The sequence below is a fragment of the Kryptolebias marmoratus genome, linkage group LG18, assembly GCF_001649575.2.
Source record: "Kryptolebias marmoratus isolate JLee-2015 linkage group LG18, ASM164957v2, whole genome shotgun sequence".
NCBI lineage: Eukaryota > Metazoa > Chordata > Actinopteri > Cyprinodontiformes > Rivulidae > Kryptolebias > Kryptolebias marmoratus.
In genome coordinates, this window is record NC_051447.1 from 6169421 (window position 1) to 6190901 (window position 21481).

Genomic DNA, 21481 nt, shown 5'->3' on the forward strand with positions numbered 1-21481 from the left:
GTGCCTTGCAAAATATCCATCTTTATATTTTTTCTTTACAATCCGTAACTATCTGTAATCTACATTAATGAAGGTAAATGGAGAAGAAATGTTTTAATTTACATAAATATACAGTAAAATTGAAGTGTGTGAATATGTGTTCAATCTCATTACTATGAAACCACAATCCTTACCTTCAAAAGCCACACAATTTGTTAAATAAGATCCACCGGTGAGCAATCTAAGTGTTAAATAATCTAAATCTGTTTAATGACATTTAACTGTTGTAATAGATCCCAGAATCAACACCAGTTCTACATCTTTAAGTAGTAAGGGGTACCACCAAGCAAGAAACTGCATGACCAAGAAGCTCTCTACACAGGTCAGAGACAAAGCTGTGAAGACTTACAGATCAGGGTTGGTTTATTAAAAAAATCTACTAAAACCTGAACATCCCATGGAGCATCGTTAAATCTATTATTAGAAGATGGAAAGATTATTCCACCACAGCAAAGCTGCCAAGAGAGGGCCGTCCATTAAAACTCATGGACCGAGCAAGGAGAGCAATAATCAGAGAAACATCCAAGAGGCCAAAGATAACCCTTATGAAGCTGGGAAGCTATTCTACAGAGATGAGAGGATCTTTCTATTGAACCACTCTACCCAGAGCTGAGCTTCAATGGCACAGTGGCCAACTAGACAAGAAGCAAAAATTCCAACCAAAACACTGGTATTCCCATGAGGCACCACAAGGTGGCAAAAACAATGACATTAACAACATCACAATACAAGAGACATTCTGAATATGGCCCAAGGTTTTCTAAAAAACAAAACAAAACGAAAAACCCTATATGGTAGAAAAATATGATTCACCTACAGCTTGTTTTTTGTTTCTCTGAACAAAATTTCATAATTTTCAATGATTAAACTTTTTAAGTACATGCTTGAAGTTCAATTGTAATAGGTTCAAAATAAAGGTTGAACATGGCTTCATTGTTGTAATTACAAGAATGTGTACATTACACAAAGGAATAGCGGGCATGTCTATAGCAGGATAAAAGTCTTAGTTTGTCTCCATTTTGAAAAGTACTTATAAAAATCTGTTTTCTTACCAACAATGCGGTCTGAATACAAATGAAAGGTGCAAACGCAATAGAAAAACATTTTTCAGCTAAATGTTTGTGTTAATATGGACAGAACCATGGTCTTACAAAACAGATCTTGTTTAGTTCTTCATCTTTTGCCTGTTCTACCCAGGTTTTGTCTCATTACTGACAAAACAACAATCATGCCTCCACTCAAAAGTGACTAAACTGACAGGCAAAAAACCCAAAGAAAAAACATTGTGGTTTCACAGAGAGACAAGAAATCTGGGAAAGACTTGGGATGAGATCTAGGACAGATGTCTAAACAGACTCTGGCTCTTTTTCAGTTTGATGGCTGTAAACCACAATGGAAGGACTCGGGATGCATTTTAGATGAGCAGTTATTAAGTGCTTGTACGAATGCCTGCTCCAAGTGTAAAATCTGGTTTTGGTGACAAGTAGGCCAAAACAAAAGCTTCTAAACTCCTCCATAAAGTATTTACAAATCAGAATATGAAATGTAGTTTCGAGAGAAAATCTGTGCAGTTGTCATACATCAAACTTCCTGTCTACAGAAAAGGATAAATTTCATCAAGCTACCATGTAGTGTAAACAAGAGGTTGGGTTTCTTTCCTCTGGCCTTGTGTCTGTGGTCACTCAGTGGTATTGTTGGAAAGTAAATAGGTAGCCGGACGCCTGCAGCCACAGGTAGATATCAGTCAAGATGGTTAGATAGTGAGGAAGGGGAGGATGTGTGGATGAGATACCAACAAGAGGAGAGGCAGTGGTGGTGGGGAGACAGATAATGTCACATCTACCATTCAGGCCCATCTGACAAGACGCCTCAACTATCTGAAAAGAGGAAATACAGGGGGAGTAAAGGAGTGAAAGACTCCTTTCATTGCAACAACTTGTGCCGCAGAACCCTCCGTCACCTCATCTCTCCCTCCTTCTTTCTCAACCCCTTTCGCCCTATGCACTGGAAGATAAAACATACTCAATCACAGAAATGAGTGTGTGTGTGTATGTGTGCACGCGCACACATGGGGGGGTGGAGAGTGTGTGTGTGTGTGTGTGTGTGTGTGTGTGTGTGTGGGGGGGGGGTGAGTAGTTCAATCATGTTTCTCTCTCGATTTCAAAGACTGGAATCAGGTTGGTTGTTGGTGGGAGCTTTGAGGAGTGTTTGAGAACGCACTAGGGGGCTAAGCGGAAACTTTCATCTATTCAACTTCATATGATGTGCATTATGAAATACCTGCACAGAGAAACAGTTTTCATAAAGATATGACTATTTTCTTTAAAAGTTTGCTCGAAAAACAGTGACACAAAAAAATAAGTTATACTAAGTGATTAATAGATGTAATGTATCAAAACTATTCGGACAAAAACAGCTTTTTTTTGTTAGTTTTGGTTTTTGTTTGTTTTTATTTACCTCCGCTAAGGAGGTTATGTTTTCGGTAGTGTTGGTTGGTTTGTCCATCTGTCTGTCCATCTGTCTGTTAGCAAGACTACTTAAAAACTAATAAACAATACTACAGTTTTTTAATGACCATATGGCCTTGGCAGAGGTTTGCTTCTCGTTAATCAATAAATTCACAAATAAATAAAATCCTTAAGATTAGATAAATAAAAAGTTTAAAAGGGGATCAGTGGAGATTTAAATAAAAATACCTTTCCTAACTTATAACATTTCCATTTAACAAATTTAACAACATGCTACAAATAATAAATTACATTTGTATGACAATATTAATCTCTTAACCTTTTATTTTTAATATTGCCTTTATACTCATATTTAGGTGTTCTGCTTTGCAGGTATTAATTGGCATTTAGTTTGTTTTGGGGAGAATTGGTAACATTATGTAAAATATAAAATACTTTGTCAAAAGCGTAAGCTTTGATGGAAAGTTCAATGTTTTATCACCCGTTTTATCATCAACTGCTATTACATTTCAACCTTGATCTATTTTTTCATCCGTCTTGTGAATAACTTAAGAAATTACTTGTAGTAGATATGCTAACTGACAAATGTAACCTGCACAATGTAAGACTCAATGATAATGACTGGTCTCCATCTTTTGGCTCTTGCACAAGTTTGTAAAAGATTGACAATATTTTTTAGACGACACTTTGAGCACAGTTTAAGTGTTAGCAGGTTTTTGTTCCTCAAAACTTGAGGTTTTTTTTTTACTTTAATGAACCATCAACAATATAAAATCTAAATAAATGTCCCAATGATGTACCTTAAGTAAACATCAGATTCTTTTGTTTTTAAATTGTCTACCGCCACAAGCAAAAAGATGATAATGTTTTCACCTGTGGCTGTGTGCTTGTCTGGCTGCTAGTGAAGTACCTGATAAACCAGTGGACATATTTTAATGAAACAATGTAATCATTGGATGTAGAACTACAACTGATTAATTTTTAGAGTCAATCTAATTCAAGATGGCTGCCACAGCCAAGCAACTTTAGCAAACAAAAATGGCTGTAACTCAGATTTACAGATACTGAGCAAATATTTTGTGTGTAAGTAGCTGAGACTCATGCCCAGCTTATACTTCGAGAGCTAAGTAATTGCACAATATCTTATTTCAAAGCTTTACCTCTAACAAATGGAGTCAACTGTCAATGATCATGTTTTGTTTTTTTAAACCGATTTTCTCGAAAATCAGAAAACTGACTACCTTTTAGAACCAACTCGATTCAGGATGTTTGTCTTGTCTACATGCAAACTGAAATTTGCAATAACAGACTCTTTTCTTAAGGTTTCACTCTTTTAAGTTAATTTTTATCTGGAGGGCCTGAAGTAGAACTTAAAGATTTCAGATGCTTGTAGATTTGAGGATGTCATTCTAGAGAAATAGTAAGTCAGAGTTCTCGATGAACAGCTGTAAAATATATCTCTTCTCAGCAGGCCTTTGAGACAAAATCCAGGCACCCGGTGTGCAGCTGCCAAACCAGTGGAGGTTGGCAGTTTGGGTAAAAGCCCACTGTGGTTGTGCCTTCAGCCCAGCTGATGTGTTAACACTGTGGTGAGCGGTCAGACTAGAAGCTTTAGGAGCTTGTTATTCACACTGAGTTTAACCAAGCTGTTGTGGAGAAAGAGACCCAGTAGTTGTGCCAAAGGAAAGGGGAGGGGGGAGACCTTGCAGTTTGAACAGCTTTGATTATAGTTTTCATAAAGTACTAGCAACTGTGACTAGGTATTTTGGTCTTTTCTTCATTCTTTGTAATGTGTCTGTGTGTGGGCATGTCTTTTTTTGTATATACACAAAGTCTGTACAAATTCTGTACAAAATAAATAAAGGTGGAGTTGATTGGTTCTGAATATGCATCAAACACAATGCCTCTCAGTCAAAAGGCTGCTACAGGTACAAAACATGCAAATACAAAAACATCCATTCACAGTCAGGCTTCGAGTAAATTTACAACACAAAAGCTGCTATGATACAACTGAGCTATTTAACTTCATCATTGAATACATGTGAAACACGGATTTATAGTATTTTGATGTACTGACCATTTCATCATAATATCCTCCCTGAAGACACTGCCATCTGGGAAAACTGTTTCCATAAAAATGTGTACCTGGTCAGCAACAATAGTCATTTAAAAAAACACTTAGACCTCAGGTTCCTTCTTTGTGTTTTTGTGTGGATCCATTCTCCACAGTGTCACACTACCCCTATCAGCTTCCCATAATACATTATAGTCTCATGTCTTTCTCAGAAAAGCAACAAGCGCCAAATTAGCCAACCAAACAATACAAAAGAAACTTCTTCCATTGCTCTGTTATCGAGATCTGATGCTCGCATACCCATAAAAAGGCCCTTTTAGTATTGGTCAAAGCTTAATTTGTAGCACTCTGATCATCAAACTCATGCATTTTGACACTTTTACATCAAAAACAGCAATAGGTTTTTCGTGAATTTAAAAAACAGTGGATGCCTCAATGTTCTAGGTCTTGTATTGGATTGATGACCATGAACCAGCCCACTCCAGGCACATTCATGAATCAGAACAATGCAGACCAGGAACATCCAGTAAGACCTGTCAAATCTGAAAACTTTCAAAGTTTCATCTTTAAAAATATTTCAACAGACTCTTAATTTTTGAAAGAGGCTGGTAATTATAAACTGGAAATAGAAATTTGGATTTTGATACAATAGATGTGATATGATGAAACAGTTTGAACAAAGACATTTTCAGTTCCCATGTTTGAAGACATGATGTTGCCCACTGAAATTAAAAGCCCCTGAGGCTAACAGGCCAACAGAAAATCAGTTTGATTTGTGTATTTCCGTTGCCAGCACAGGTTGCACATGATTTCACCAGGGTACCCACGATGGAAGAGACACCGTGTGTCACCGTGCAGGTCTTTGAAAATGCACAAGTTATCCAACAGTTTAAAAGCCTCAGATGGAACACACAGACCTGTCCTGCCATGCTCTGATATTTGAAGGGGTTTAATCATGTGAAAGGAAAAAGGCTAGAATTTCACTGCATTACCTAACTGTTACAAACACGACCCTTGCAGAGTCCGTCATCTCACTGCCGTGCAGAAGTTTGCAAACCATAAATATGCCAAGATAAGGAGGGAGATATGCACCACAAAAGATGGGACTTTGTTTACAAACAAAAATTGACTTATTTTTGAAGCCTTTTCGAAAAGACAACCTTATTAACCTTCCCAAATTAGTTTTTTATTTAAATAAAATCATTGAGTATAACCTTGGGAAATATGTCTTGTCTTAAAAAGAAACAGCAAGTGTTTGTAGAGCTCCTCGTTACTGGACACCTTCCTTTGAAGCTTTTTCTTATTAGTAATTTCTTATGGTTTGCTTTGAGATAGTAAACCACAACAGTGATTAATTTCTTGTTGAGAATGACTCAAGCCATCTAAATATATTTGATTGTTGATTCTTATGGTTACCCTTTTACCTCTCTTCTCTATCAAGCTAAAGGACTATTTTAAACTATATACCAAAATAATTTTCATCAGTGGTGGCAGATATTCAGATCTATATGTACATACAATGGCACAACTGAACCAAATTTCAAAGCTTGTGTTACTTGTAATGGCTAATGTAAGCACCACATTTGAAAATTAAGAAATTGGCAGAATAAAAGCACATGCTACAGCAGTTTCTACAGTTCATCACGGCTCTGACAGTGATAAAGGAGCACCGTGCTGCAGGAAATTGGTGGAGTACTGCTTTAAAAGTCTGTGATGGATTCACTTGACTTGATTTTCATATGTGGTTTTGCAGCAGGGGTCATATTTAAATCACCATCCTCACTGGATGTGTTTCAGCAGGGTTTTCCATTCTGTTTGATGGAACAGATGCATTTCAGTTGTTATAGATGAAGCTGTGTGCACAGGCGGCCTGACAGCCCACATTTTGCTTTGACTCTACATGAGAAAAGGCAGCCCGAAGAACCATTTTCTATTGTTTTTTGTTAAAACATTTTGGCAAGCATTGCAAGCTGTTTTGTCTTTTACCTAAACAATAAATAATTATTGCCCGCTGCCATAAAAAGCAGGCGAACATATAACTGCCTGTTTATGTGAGTGAGTAAGTCAAAGATTGGATGTACATTTACATCTAATTTTTTTTTGGAGTTAGGCCAATTATAGATGGCCACCACAGCTAGTTGACCTTAGCAAACAAAAATGGCTTTAACCCCATCAATTTTACAGACACAGAGCTAAAATTCAATATGGTAGTAGCTGGTAGTCATACCCATCCTCTACTTTGAGCACAAAAAAGATATTTGTTTGAAACCTTGACATGCATTCCTTTAAGGAATGCTAGATTTTCATTAAAAAATATTTTAAAATATAATGCAATGGGTAAACAATTAGAGTACCTTGATTACCATTACACAATTGTAACACATAACCACTCCTTTCAGTTCTTAGACATAAATATGGAAATATAAACAAATATGGAAATATAAACACTTGATAAAAACAAGAATAAAAACTTAAAAAAGAGGTGCTTTTCTGTATATGTATGTTTTTCCAATAGTGAGCAATTATATGCATTTATGTAATGGCTGATTAAAAAATTTCCATATGCTTAATTGTATATTTTTTTCCCACCTCTCAGTTTTGAGAAATGAAAAAGCCATTTATGATAGGTGAAACCGTTAAAAACATAAGTCCAGTTGACTTCTAGTCAATTCTTAGAATTGACTGGAAAAAAATCCACTAGCAGAAAAGGTTTAGTCACTAATGAAATAGTAATATATTAGTCAAAATAACTAATGACTTATATGTATAGCTGATAAATGTTTGAGGAAGTGGTGCCCAAAGACCTGATAGTTGACCTAAAGCTACAATTTTTTTGTGTCTCTCTTTATTTGGAGGGCAGGGCCATTTGAAGGAGAAGGAAGAGATATGTCGTTCCAATCTGTTTGATTTAAAGAAAAAACAAACAAACCAAAAATACATTAATTGCTTCATTTATTTGCCTAATTACTTTTTAGTATCTTTTAAAATAAAGCATTAGTGTGATTGTCTGGTTTATGTCATTACAGCAAGTTTCTATTGGTGCAAACACATTTTGAATCTTTGTTTGCCAACTGAATGTCCGATGAGCAAACCATTCAGATATTTTGTCCAGTTTGAAGTGAATTTACAATTTAGTTTATATCAAATCTCTAAACCCCAAAATGGACTCAGTATATTAAAAGATGAAAGATGTCTATGTCCATTCCTGCTCCTTCCGTTAGTCCTGTGAGAATTTTGTCTGATGTGCACAGTCACATCCTTATCTTTGTACTACCTGGCTGTAGGTTTGTTCATTACTCCTTTAAAACCTCTCTGGATAGAGCAACGAGAATGGATCAGGATGAGCAGGGGTGGAGCCAGCGAGGCGGAGATAATCAAACGCTGAGTCTTCACGCCTCCCTGTGGCTTCACTTGTTAGAATTCTGTAATAACACTTCTAATGAGCTGCTCTACATTACTGCACACTGATAATGCTAAAACCATGTGTACACACTACAGACCAAATCATGTTTAAGCCCTACAGATGAGTCTGATGAGTGTTTGATATCAGCTCATACTTTTACCCGTCTATGTAGCCTGTGAGAACATACTTTCTCGTTTCAAATGATTTCATTCTATTAAAAACAGGAAAAAAAAGAAAAGGAACCAAATACCCAATATTTTAAATAAATTTGTGGTAAAAACCTGTCACTAGCCTGTTAAAAAGTTTAACTTGAAAAAACATCACTGTTCAATCTAAAATTCTTTTCAGATGATGAACCGCTACAGGGGGTGAACAAAATAACACAATCTTACAATTTAATTCAATTCGAAGAAAGAGTCCTGCAATAACATCTAGGTTTGTGGAGATGATGTTTGTGGCTGAAAAATACTAAGAAACTGAAGCCACAGAATACAACTAAGGTGGCAGTTTGTAGAAAATGTGAGGGAAAACCTATCAAATAACACCAGAGAACCTACCAGACCAAGATTCCACCAAGAGCCAAATAACTTACTGGCCAAAGACAAAGTGAATGCCAGAAATACATATACATGGAACAGATAGTTTTGAAAAAGACAACTATCAAAGTGTGGATAAAAGAACTTAATTTTATTGCCAAAAATATGTGCTAACTGTAGAAAAAGAACCCAACTGACTGTTCCAGAAAGGACTGAGGGTAGGAGAAGCTGCCTCCATAAACTAGAGATTTAAAACTACAGCTGAAAACTAGTTTCATACACTCACTGTAAAATAAAAGGGCCATCTTGGTGCCATCATGTCATCAAGACCTAAGTGTCCTAAGGAAACAATATGGATGTGAGATGAACAGCCATTTTCTGCCCTGATAGTAGTGGCACAATTAACTTGATACAGCATGTTGGGAAACTTTTTGCATATTTATACATTTGGAATTGATTTGTAACTGGGCCCTTCCGGGATCTGTAGATGGAGATAGCAAGGTGACAGGTTGGTCAGGGAGCGAGGCGGGAGGTTGCGATGGAGATCAGGTTTTTATAAATCTCATTTCTGCCGTTGATTTATCAGCTTGCCCCAGTCCCTGTCAGCCACACACACATGTGACCAGCATGGCAAAAGGCTAACTCATTAGTCTGCCTCATCACAGTGGGGGTTTTTGCAAGCGAGCCCGTACACACTGTTATGTGCACAGTCTCTCTTTTGTCTCATCGTCTATCTCTCTTTGCCAATTTCCCTTTCTCCAGTCGGTCTCTTTCACTGCGATGGTAGCGTTCCTCATTTTCACCCCTTTCTTCTTCCTCATTTGATTCATCTCCTTATTCTCTAAGGCTGAGCAGTGGCCTCTCCATCCAGGATTTAATTAAAACAGTTTAAATGGCCAGGGGTGATCCTCATCATGTCATCCTCTTCCCAGTGTCTCTTCCTCCTGAGGTTAATATCAGACTAATCCAGTCTTACCCCCCTAAGCCCTTCCTCAATAATGCATAGCTTCTCTCAGGCCACCAAGAGTGGTTGTCTTCAACAAAAACAGAGCTTACAGCACACAACTTCATGCAGTCAAAGCCAGACACACCTTAATCTTTGTATATTTGAGACAACTACACTATGTGTCACTGTTGACTTGGGGTTGTATTTGGGGAGTTTTTAATAATTAAAAGCCAAAATATGATCCACGGAGGCTATTGTAAACATTTTTTAAATTTAGGGCAATCAACATTTCTTGTTTTTATTTCCATAAAACCCCATTTTGCTACATAACCCTAAATAAAAATGAAGAATTGTCCTGCTTTCATGTTGGACTGAACTTAAACTGATTGCTCCAGCACCAACACATTGTTAACTCTAACATTACACCAGGGTAGGTGATGGCATGTACCCTGGTGTTAGCACAATTAGTCCGTAAACTTTAGTAAATGCATCAACTTCCAATTAGCTTGACAGATCACATTCTGTTCACTCATTTAAGTGTTTTTTTTTTTTTTGCACAAAATCACGTTGTGTTGAATCAAGCTGGATCACACTATTCTGATTGAGGAAGGAATTGTACTGCCTTGCTGCTCATTTATTATTGTCGATCACCATGAAAGATGGTCAATCATTAAGTTAGTGTGTTTGTCATATTAACGTAATATCTAATGACCCAATGGATGGACTTTATTGAAACTCCCAGAAAGTAAGCATATGTACAATTACAATTGTTCTGGAGTCAACCCAATTCAAGATGGCTGCCACAACTAAATCAGCTTTACCAAATACAAAAGGTAGCACTCAGGGATGTATAATGCAGGCCACATTCCAAGCCAAAATATTAAAGAAGGTGTCACACAATCTGTTAGTGTTCAATGATAACTTTAAGAGTGTTAGTATGACTATCAGCGACCACTACTCCAATTATTGGGACGACTACTGTAAAATGGATTGAGGTACAGCCATTTTTGTTTTTAAAATCAATTCTTCATGGAAAAAGTAAATTAATTTCTGCTATTCAGAGTCAAATTGAGTCCAGCTAAAAGGATGTGGATTTCTAGTGTTTGCCATATATTAAAAAATATATAATTATGGCTTGTAATTAAGGTTTTTCTCATAAAACTTGTTGGCAAACATCAACAGAAATGTCTTTAGTGTTTTAGAAAGTTCTACATAGTGCTCAGACCAGGATAAACTCATTTTTCCCTCATTTGGGTGGGATACAAATGAAGATGAATATCTTTACCACATCCAGACAGATCTAATGACATATACATCTTATTTTGGCAATAAATTCAGTTTGGAAGATGGTCCAGGCAATCTTTATGCCCCCCCCCCCAGCACACACACACACACACACACAAATCTTTTAATTACATCTGCATAAATCAATATCCATGTCTCACTGGTCACTTGAGTTGTAAAGTTTGCATTAAAGACTTAATTGAAGCAAATAATCTAATAGTTTTGTAATTTTACAATAGGCAAATGACAGTTTGTTTCTATGATTTTAATGATGGTATATCATATCCCAGTGGAAGAGACATCTTAAAGTCACTTCTCCTGACACATGAATCGATCTTGTTCTTGGTTTTGTCAGAAGCCAGAATAAAGACATGAAGTACAGAATTCAAACATGGACAAAACTTAAGTTGAAGACAGACTTAATATGAATTACTTAGAAAAGGGAGTGCAAGAGAGACTATTCAAAAATTTTGAATTAGCTGAACGAAAATATCTTGTGTTTTTAAAGGTTCTGTGGAACACAAGCTGATGTGGATCTGCTATTAAAATCAAGCACATCTAATGACCTTTTCACCAATAGCTGCGCTTGTGTGTGTGCACGTGTGTGGGAGGAGAAGCAGGTAGTCTTGAGCTGCTAATGAAGACAGGGATATACACGACAACTACCAATTAAAGTTGTCAGAGCCGCAGTGTTCCCGGAGTTTGACAGTCCAGCCTTGCACAGCCGCTGATTTTCCTTTACATGCCTTGCAGCGTAATTAGAGTCTAGTGGGTGTGGTTGGACAGAAATTACCTCATGTGCCATTGTCTTTCCCTCCATTATGGATTTCAAGTTGGCACCGTGTGAAATAGTGTGAGCAGGAAAAAGAACAGTACTCATCTATGAATCCAAAGAAAGAAAAGTACGGCTTCCAATTAAAATACAGGCCTGGGTTTATTTTAGACACAAAGATGTGCATGGAAAGCATAATGTCCAAACTTTACCACTGCAAGGCATCTCTGGAACCTGGAATCATCTCCTCAGTAGTCAAACGACTATGTTGGGTATTCATTTCTAAACCAGCATGTGCAAATGCTACTTTTAACACAACCAGAAATGGTATTTCATGGATGTTCCCCATAATTTGATAGTTCCATTAATACAAAGAGATTACCATTTTACCAGGCTGACCTTATCCTAATGAGAATCTCAAAATTATATCAAGTAACTCGACAAGGTTAGGAACACACTGGGCTGATGTTAGAGTCATTTAGTACAAAGGAAATAGCACATACAGTGCTTAATTGATCGTCACATAGTGTCACTTCAGGTTTTCTTTATTGGCATTACAAAAATATTAAACTTCATCTTCTGATACACATTCTAGTTCTCCATTTAATCATATTGGATATCCTCTCTGCAGTTACTTTTCTTAGTTTGTTGTTTAAACTGGGTAGTACATAATCTTTTCAAGTGGGGTTCTGTGAAACAATTATGAACAATTAATATTTTACCTGTTGCAGAGAAGCCCTTTGGACAGTATCAGATTGAAGAAATAAAAGTTCAATTCTGACTGAATAAACAAAGGGCTAATTCAAATGGGGCTAAAACCAAACTGATGGCAACAGAAAAAAAAGTTGCAAGTCATGAAGATGCTAGTTTATAAATGATTGCACCACTCAGTTTTGCAATCCATAATTATTTACACTGAATTTCACTGTTATTTGGTATCAATAGAAACAAGTGCAACAAGCTGTAACACTTCCAGTGAAGCCTGGGGCACTTCTGACAGGAATAAGATTTCTGCTAGAAGAACTGTAATGTGACAGGGGTATAAGTTATAAAAACTGATTCAATTTCTCATAGTGAACATTTTAGACCACAGTAAACCAATTTGGTCTTAGCCCCACTTGGACTAGCTGTTAGCTCATCAAGCCAACAGTTAATAGTTTCTCATCAAGAAACCATTTCTCCAAACTGATGTCATTCAAAAGAGTTATCCACAACAGGTAAGATCATTGTTCATAACCTTTCCACAAAACCTAATTTTAAAAGATCTGGAAAATCAACCAAATGCCAAGGCATGATTGTCAAGTTTAAGACCTGTTACTTTTGGTTTTTAGGGTTGAAGCCTCGTATTTTTGGTAAGACCAAGAGAAAAAAACAAAACAAAAAAGACAAACAAGTGCAGCTCAAAAAAGTGAAATAAGGCAGATTTTGGGGTAAAGTTCAAAACAGTCCTAGGTTGAAGATGTACCTGATATGCTAACAATAACTTAATTTTGTAAAAACTTAATACTGTTTAATTTCTGACTTTGACGGCTGCTTTGATTCTTTTGTGAAGCTTTCACATTTTCTGAAGATGTTTAGACTTGACTCTTGAAAGGTCAATCAACTCCTAATCAACAAAAAAGTTAGCTGCTCAAGGTTTGATCAGGTATTTGATAACATTGACTTTTTATGACTACTTTCAAACTAGAAAATAACTTCAGTGCATTATACCTTAAAAAACTACACTTCTTGCCTGCAAACTTTTTATCCCTATGCATGCGTGGATTTCCCCTAGTGTCTCGCAGACTAAAAACATGCATGTTAGGTTAACTGACAACTCCGTCTACTACATGTGAATGAAAGTATGAATGGCTGCCTATCTTGTTTACTTCAACCTGTGAAAGACTAGCAAACTGTTCAGGGTGTAACCCTGCCTCTCACCCAATGTCCACTGGAAATGGAAACCAGCTCCCTACAACCCTGCATGGAAAAGTGGGAAAAGAAAACTAATAGGATGTTTATATCAGTAATCTAAAATGCCCATTATAAAAGTTCTGAAACTTGTTGCGGTGAAGTAACAGAAAAAGAGGGCTGACAAAGAGAGGTAAACACCAAAGTTGAGTAAAGCTGAGCGTGGAAGAATGTGGAAAAGGAATAAAAAGTATGTGGGTCACAGAGAGTCTACACAGAGACCAGAGGAAGGTGTGACAGAAGAAGATGAAAAGCTTTCAGTCGGTGATTTTTGCATGTGTGTATTAGAGAAAAAGATGGTGAAATAAAGAGCAGATGCTGAGTCAAGATGAAAGCCTAGTATTTGGGAACGTGATAATGGTGACCAATGCATTTCCCTCTTGTCAGGTAATACCAGTGTATGTGTTTTCTTTGAAGTAAAAATTTTTGTGGGCGAGTCGGTGTCTTTTCAAGCTCCCACCTGTAACAATGTTGGGCCATCTGTACTGACGACATAGGTTAAGGGCTGCCTTGAGGAAATGTCTATGTTTTATTTGTATGTTAGTGGCTTCAAATGATGACAAATTGAATAAGAGTTCACTCTGGAACCACGTAGTTTAACGTTTAACCTCGCAACCATCACAGCTATTTCCTGTCAGTAAACAACTCCACTAATATATAGGCATGACGGGTTTAGTGGTACACAAAATTCACAGTATGATACATAAATCAGTTTTGGGGTCATGATTCAAAACTAATTTGAAAGAACAGGGAAAAAAGCCCACTGCTACTTTTTTATTATTATTATTTTTACTTTTTTCAAAAGATCTCTCACAGAAAGAGAAAAAAATAAACCACTCTTGCTAGAGAAAAGGCTCTAAAGCTAGCGTATCACATGGGTTGCAACTGTGAGACAAGGTGGCAACACAAAAATTGCCTTGAGGAAATTTTCGGCTGCAGTTGAATTTGGAGGGTTTGTATCTGTTTGTTTTTGTGTACACAACTTACAAAATTCTATTCTTGGCCATGCACATTATTTTGTTGCCAACCTTGACTCACATACCTGCTTTGGCTGGCTTTGCACCTTCCTTGGCGGCTGCCCCCACACTTCTAATTTAACCTATTGAAGTTACCTTTAGAAATGAAGATTGGCTGATTTGGATCAGGTTTTTGTTTTGCTTCAGTGTAGAGTGCTTTAGATAACATCCTACTTTACTTCTTTTCCATTGTAGCAGCTAGCAAAAAGTAGTTAAGGCCATGTGCAATCTTTCTTCATGAGTGGTGATCAGCAGTGCCCATCATGATTTCCATCTGACTGCAGGAGCCGGACCCCAACTTTTCTATTTGATGGTTCAGTACCATTATATACCCCTAATAATGACTAAAGGAAGGAAGTAGAAACTGTTTTCAGTCATTTGTAATTTATTTAAAATTTAGAAAGTTGTTTTTTTTATTTGACATTTTATTCAACCTTAAGACATTGTTCCACTAAGTTTCTTTTTTTTAATTACTGAAAAATTAGAAATTTGACAGTTTAATTGGGCCACGTAAGCATCTGATTTGGTCCAATATCCCAGAAATCATGCCTGTTTGTGCATTTAATGTTCCATCCGCTTCGTCTCCAAATTGTAATTAAAATGAGATTTAAAACCTAAAAGGGTATGACAAAAATATGGACAAACTGTGCAGTCATTTTGACAGCTCACTGTAAAAAATAATTTGTTGATGCTGAAGGTGCCTTCGCAGTGGACTTTGTTTTGTCACACAGATGGGACAAAGCTGATTGCCGGACTTTACCTACAACATTTTAAATCTGATATTAATGACAGTTTTTGTTTTTTTGACGAGAATTATTTTTGTTGCATTATAGAACATATTGTTTAACAGTATTCAAAGTATGTGAAGGACATCTACTTTTCTCATAGCTCATTCCTAAGACTGCTCATTCTTTAATAAATTGTTTAACTGATGAGTGGTCCACCTAAGTGAAGATTCCAGAAGCTTTTAGAATGTTAAATTTTGGTTTTAGGGGAAGAAATTGACATCTAAAAACCATTGCATGAAAATAATTTTGGTGAATTAAAAAGAAATGACTACTCCTAAATCTAAAAAAGAAAAAAAAAACCAAAAAAACGGAAAATGCAAACTAAAATTTGTGCAATACAAAGCTTGTTAATTGCCAAGGAGTTTGAAAATAAAATTAGTGCAACTTATCACCCTCAATCAACATGAAACTTTTACTTTGTTGTTTTTTCTTCTACCTCAGAATAGAATTAAAACTGTACCACACAGCAAAAGGCATCATAGGAAGGTTTCAGCTACTTGCTAAGATTTACCTCCTTTCCTTCCCACCTCACCCCAATACAATATTCAGGTTAACACCTGATAAGCAATGTGAACACACCAAGCACCTCATGACACAAACAGAAAGGCTTAAGACCCCCAGCTAATTTTCTATTTCAGTCACAGTATAAATGATTTTTTGCCAAAGCAACAATACCCAGAGTGAACAGAAAGTCAAAATGTTGGCATACTTAATTTGTGTAAAAGCTTTCTAAATTTGTTTTGATCATTATACCACCAGAAGTAGACTCATCAGTCAGCTGGTTAACTGGGACGATTTTTGACTTTTTTTTTTTTTAAATCTTTTGCGTCAGCCACATTTGAGCCAAATAAAAGTCAGCCGCATCTGTGGGCAGCATATTTTCTTTACAACTGACAACACACTTCTGTGTCAATTTACGTTCCCCAACAGGACTGCCTTTATATGGCACAGACGCATTTTAGTACAATACAGACAACCCTGGAGGTTATGCTAAAGATCAATCATACTGGGTACATACTAGGTAAAATGGTATGACTATTATTCTTCAGAACTTTGTGTTTAGTTGGTTAGTTAAGAAATGTTACTTTTATAGAAAAGTTCATGCATGAAACTACATTCATACAGATAAGAATATGTACTGATCCACATTGGCAATAGGAAAAAATAGGGGAACCAAAAAGTCACTAAATTACAAGCAATTACCATTTTAACCACAATTCACTGTGAAAAGTGAACTATGGTATAATTCCTTTTGTCTGTGTGTTCATTTATCTGTTTGTTAGAAAAATATCTCATGAACCTGAAGGGAGGTTTTAATGAAACTCTTAGTTATCATTGGATGCACATCTATAATTGACTAACATCTGGAGTACAAACACTTTAAAATGGTCACCAAAGCTAACCAAGCAAACCAAAAAAAAAGTGTCTATAACTCAGTCAGTTTTACAGATATTGAGCTAAAATCTTGTGTGGTAGCAGCTGAGATGGATCCCCAAAGCATATTCCAAGCACTAACACATCAAACGAGATCATTTAAAAAAAACAAAAAAAAAACTTTGGCATGCAAGGCAATGGGTAATATTAAAGGAATTAAAGCAATCTTTTGATATAACATTTTTTTTCTACACTTTATCGTATTGATCCTCCATCCGAGCTTGAGATCAGCAAAAGTGACCCAAAAGGGAGACTCCGTTATTTAAGTGGGGGAGGACTGAGCCGCCTTTGAGCGCTGTGGGACGGAAAAAGGTCCACACTGCAGCACCAGCTTCTAGCCGGGAAGAACCATATATTCTTTCACATCAGTCTTCAAAAGTCTCCAAAAAGACCAGAAAAAGTTGCTAGTTGCTTTTTTGATAAATAGTCACCAGAGGGGTCTGAAAACTCATTAAATATAGCAACAAAGTCTAAGTTAGCAACATTGCCTGCACCCGGTCCTGCTCTACTCTCTCCAACTTTGGCTCTGGTTCACTTTATTTGTGTAAATCAGTGTCACTTTAATCCCTGTGTCATAATTAGATTGGATGGGTTTTAAAGGGACCGCAACAAACAATACTTTTTATTTTCCTTCTCTTTTTTTTTTTTTTTTTTTTTTTTTTTTACAGATGACAGAAATCCATTAAGGCAACAGAGCCCTTTGATCCCTGTATGAGGTCATTTAAGCAATGGTAGTATTTAAAATTGTTTTTCATTTTTCAAAATGAAGGAGACTTAAAATCTTAGAGGTTTCTTTTACCAAATCAAAACAAATAAATTGACTTCATAAACCAGTCATCAGATGTCCTGAACATCTATTTCACAGCCACAAGTTACACACTGTACTCACTGAACATGATATAATGTCTGGTTTAATATAACCAGAATCCTGTCTTCAGAGGTTCCTATGCCAACTTAAACCACAAAGGCTGTGTGTCTCATTGGCAGCCAAGTATAGGGTGTGTGTGAATGTTCCCTCCCAAACTTGAGGTACTCAGGATAAATGCAGCCAATCAAAAGGGGATGTGGAGGTAATGAAGACTAAGGCGCAGAGAGGCAGGGAGCTTGTAGAAGCCACCGTAAAGCTGAGCACTTCAGACCTGCTCTCTCCATCTTCCACAGCTTGTTGGATTAGTGGCCTAGTCTCTATGGAAACCTTGCCCCACTTGAAAACATTGAACACACACACACACGCACATCATGAAGATTTTACTTCCCTCTGTTCAAAAATGAAACAGGATAATTTAAGTGCTACTTGTGATTTTCTGGTTTTTTGACATCCTTTTGCCTCTTGGAAGTAGTTATAGAGTCATCAGCTCCACTAAGGGAAAACAGGCCTGACTGCAGCTGAATAAAGCCCGACTTCTCAGACCTAATGCCTCTCTATTCAGTGTGCTCAACAAAATGGTTGGAAAATGTTCTTAGGGTATTTGAAAAAGAAATAACAGTCGGGGAGCGAGAGTACAGTCAATCAGCTGAAATACCGCACTGCAACGTAAATCTACAGGCTCAATTAATTTCTCACCTGAAGGTATATCTCTCTGTCGAGGCTGATCCCTCTTCAGCCACTGAAGTCTGCAGCCAATAACCTTCACTTTTTGCACTGTAAGCTCCAGCTGAAGGCTTCGGTTACTTTGAGAAGGAAGTGCAGTTTGCTGGAGCTGAGCCAGAAAGCACCCACAGCATCTAAGAACACAAGCAGGCAAAAAATTACAATGGGATGCAACAGGACTTACCCACCTTTGTGCATGGTCATAAAAATAAACATACAAATCAATTTTAAAAAAAGGGTTGGAACAGTTGTAAGCATATGGAATTAAAAAGGGATCATTTTATTTTGTTTTTATTTAAATTTGTGTAGTCGTGTGCAAATTTAGCTGCTTTGGTGCTTGAAGACCTAGAAAATGAGACAAAGTATTTAAAGATTTTTTTCTGGTTTTCTGGCACCAGATGATAGACGTCTCATGTGCCACTTTAGGCAAATAAGACAAAAAGCCAACATGCTCCATCTGTACATTTTTCTCTCCCTGCTGATCATCTCTTCACAGGGCCATAAGACCAAATATACCTCCTACCAGCATTCATACAGCTTAAAATGCAGGATGTGGATATTTTTTGTTGTTGCAATTTCTGCTTCTTGTTTATAACCATTCATTGCTAGGTTGTTGTTTTTTTTGTGATTCAATAAGTGCTCACCCAATAAGAGTCTAGGTTTAGATAAAAATGCTATTCTTTTACTGTTGCTTTCACTGTCAAATTTATTCTGCTGTAAAAATATTTGTATGTGCAAATGACTAAAATTGAGTGTCTGCATTAATGTTCGGGTAAAAATGAGAGGCGAAAATCAAGCAAAAGCAATGCAAGTACAATTTCCTGTTAACAGATTTCTAATAAATAACCATGTGTATGTGTATGCATAGTTTTAAAATCTGTTAAAAATAGTTTGGGAGTACCTTCTTTCATCCTGAAAATTACATACGGTTTAGACCATAAGGGGCATTGAATAATGTTTGATGAGGAGAAAAAAATTGTCAGTGTAGTTAGCCTCTTCATGCGCAGTTCAAGTCCATTTAACTGTACCGCACCAAGCAGAGAATAAGAGATGCATTTACAAGATCTAAGAACTCCGACTACTCTGGTCCCAAACTGCCTTTAAATAAACTGAGGTGAAGTGAAAAACTGGTCTGATGCAGCAAAATCTTCAGGACAAGACTCAGCAGTGCACTTAAACCTCAAGGATAAGGGACACTCTTGAGGACCAAAATGTTCATATTTTGTCCAGAGAAGACAGATGGTTTGAGGGTGTGAAGGCAGCCATTTATCTCAAACGAGAGAAACCAACTTTAAACAGAGGAGGTGGTCTCAGATTCCAGCTTTGTAAAACCTACAATGGAGCTTTAAGCCTGATACCCAGTTAGTTTTGACTTTAATGAACACTGTCATTCATGTGAACACAGCATCTGGTTCATGAGCCAGGCAAAGAGACCCTAATAACTCCATTCTGAGGAAAGTAAGTTTAATTTGCATGTGAATCTAGATTACATAACATCTCAGTTTAAAAGCTTGGAACTCATCACGCTGTTTTGTGAATTGAGAAAATGTCTGAGAAGCGAAATGTCTTCAACTACAGAATAGACGTCCAGTTTTGTTTTTTTAAACTTTTTTTTTGGCATTAGCTACGTTCACAACAAACATCAATATGTCTCTTTCAAAGCCCAAAAGATGAAAAGTAGATTTAGAAATTTGATCATTTCAAAGTAAATGGATTGAAAAGTATTGTTTGTTCCCTTTGCCAACAACAGCCAGTGTTTAATTAAACTACTGCTGTGATAAAAAATAAAAATAAAAATGTGAAAAGACTACAAATAAAATCATGTTTTTTCTGAAAGTCTTCCAGAAGAATCGCAAAAATGGGAAGATAATGTTTGGGGCTACTTACATCTTTTCACCAATGCAGTGATGGCATCACTGTGGGTATTTTGCAAAGCTTAAACTGTTAAGGCTCTGGCATGCTTCATAAGACGTCATGAAGTCAGTTTGTTGTCACATGGTTGTGAGACATTTGTTTTCACACACACCTCAGTCCACGAGACACTCAGCTCAGAACACCTGGGATGATGTTTCTTCGGGCTGCGTTTTTAAGTTCATAGGATTATAAGTTTTGCTGGAACAGTTGTAAAGACAGTTGTATTTTCTCAGCGGAGCAAAATGACTCCATTAAAGCTCACCAACTTTTCCACATAAACATGCCCACAACAACTTCTGAGCAATCACACCACATTTGAGACAAACAAAAACTTTGGCCAGGGACTTGTGTCACTAAGGGGCGAATGAAGCTGCTACAAGAACAAAAACGATGGAGTTTTCATCACTCAACCACGTGAATGAGAGCCTAATTTGTGACTTCTCATGGAGTATGCCAAGGCCTTTAGAAACTGGCTGATTGCCGTTCTTAATGAAGTTGTGGCTGATGAAAAATCCTGTGGTCCTCAAACCCCCAATAATATATATAGCCCACCTGCAACTGAAGTTGATGTACAGTATAAGAAGCTAAATCACTGTAGAAATATCTGCCATAAAGTTGCAGTAAACCATTGGTATTTAACACTTAAAAAGAAGAAATCTGGACATCTAAGGAACCATGGAAACCTAAAAAAGGCCACTTTCACCATATATACCTAGAGCTGCAAATGCTAAAAGTAAATTCCGACACACTTTGTTACTTTTGGAATCCTGAAACATCTTTAAGATTCCTTATGTGCTTGAAAATAAGGGTGGAGTTGAAGTTTTGCTGTTCCTCTCTTTGTTTTGAACCATCTACAACCTGAACCAATAATTTAACGTATGACATCCCAAATGATTTTACCTGACTCAGAAAAACACCACCTAAGCCGTCTGATGGAAGTCAGAGGAAAAGAGTAGCATGAGGATGAAGTTTTCATCTCTCAAAGCTTTTCATGTCCTCCAGCAAGTTTTTTTCCCCTCTCTAAGCAGCTGAATCACCTCTTGCTAATGTTCCCCTTGTTAGTGTTTGATCTGATAAAAGAGAGGCTACAGAGCATTTCAGCTGCACTGCTCGCAATGATAAGACTCCGCTTCAAAAACTGAGTCAAAAAGGACTCAGTAACGACAGTTTTTGTGTGCGGTCATCTCTGTCAGACAGTAATCTGCAGCGATGTCCGCTATGTGGGCCTTTGAGGATCGGACTTTAGGTTTGACCTCCTGACTTTAA

General features: G+C 37.0%; 1 long non-coding RNA gene across 1 annotated transcript in view; it reads right to left on the minus strand.

The window, feature by feature from the left end:
* LOC119617927 overlaps positions 1-18422 on the minus strand; it is a 75397-nt gene extending 56975 nt beyond the window's left edge. Inside the window, exon 1 of the long non-coding RNA XR_005234389.1 lies at positions 18275-18422. This is a non-coding gene — a long non-coding RNA (uncharacterized LOC119617927). The remainder of the gene's footprint in view (positions 1-18274) is intronic.
* Positions 18423-21481: the final 3059 nt, after the last annotated feature.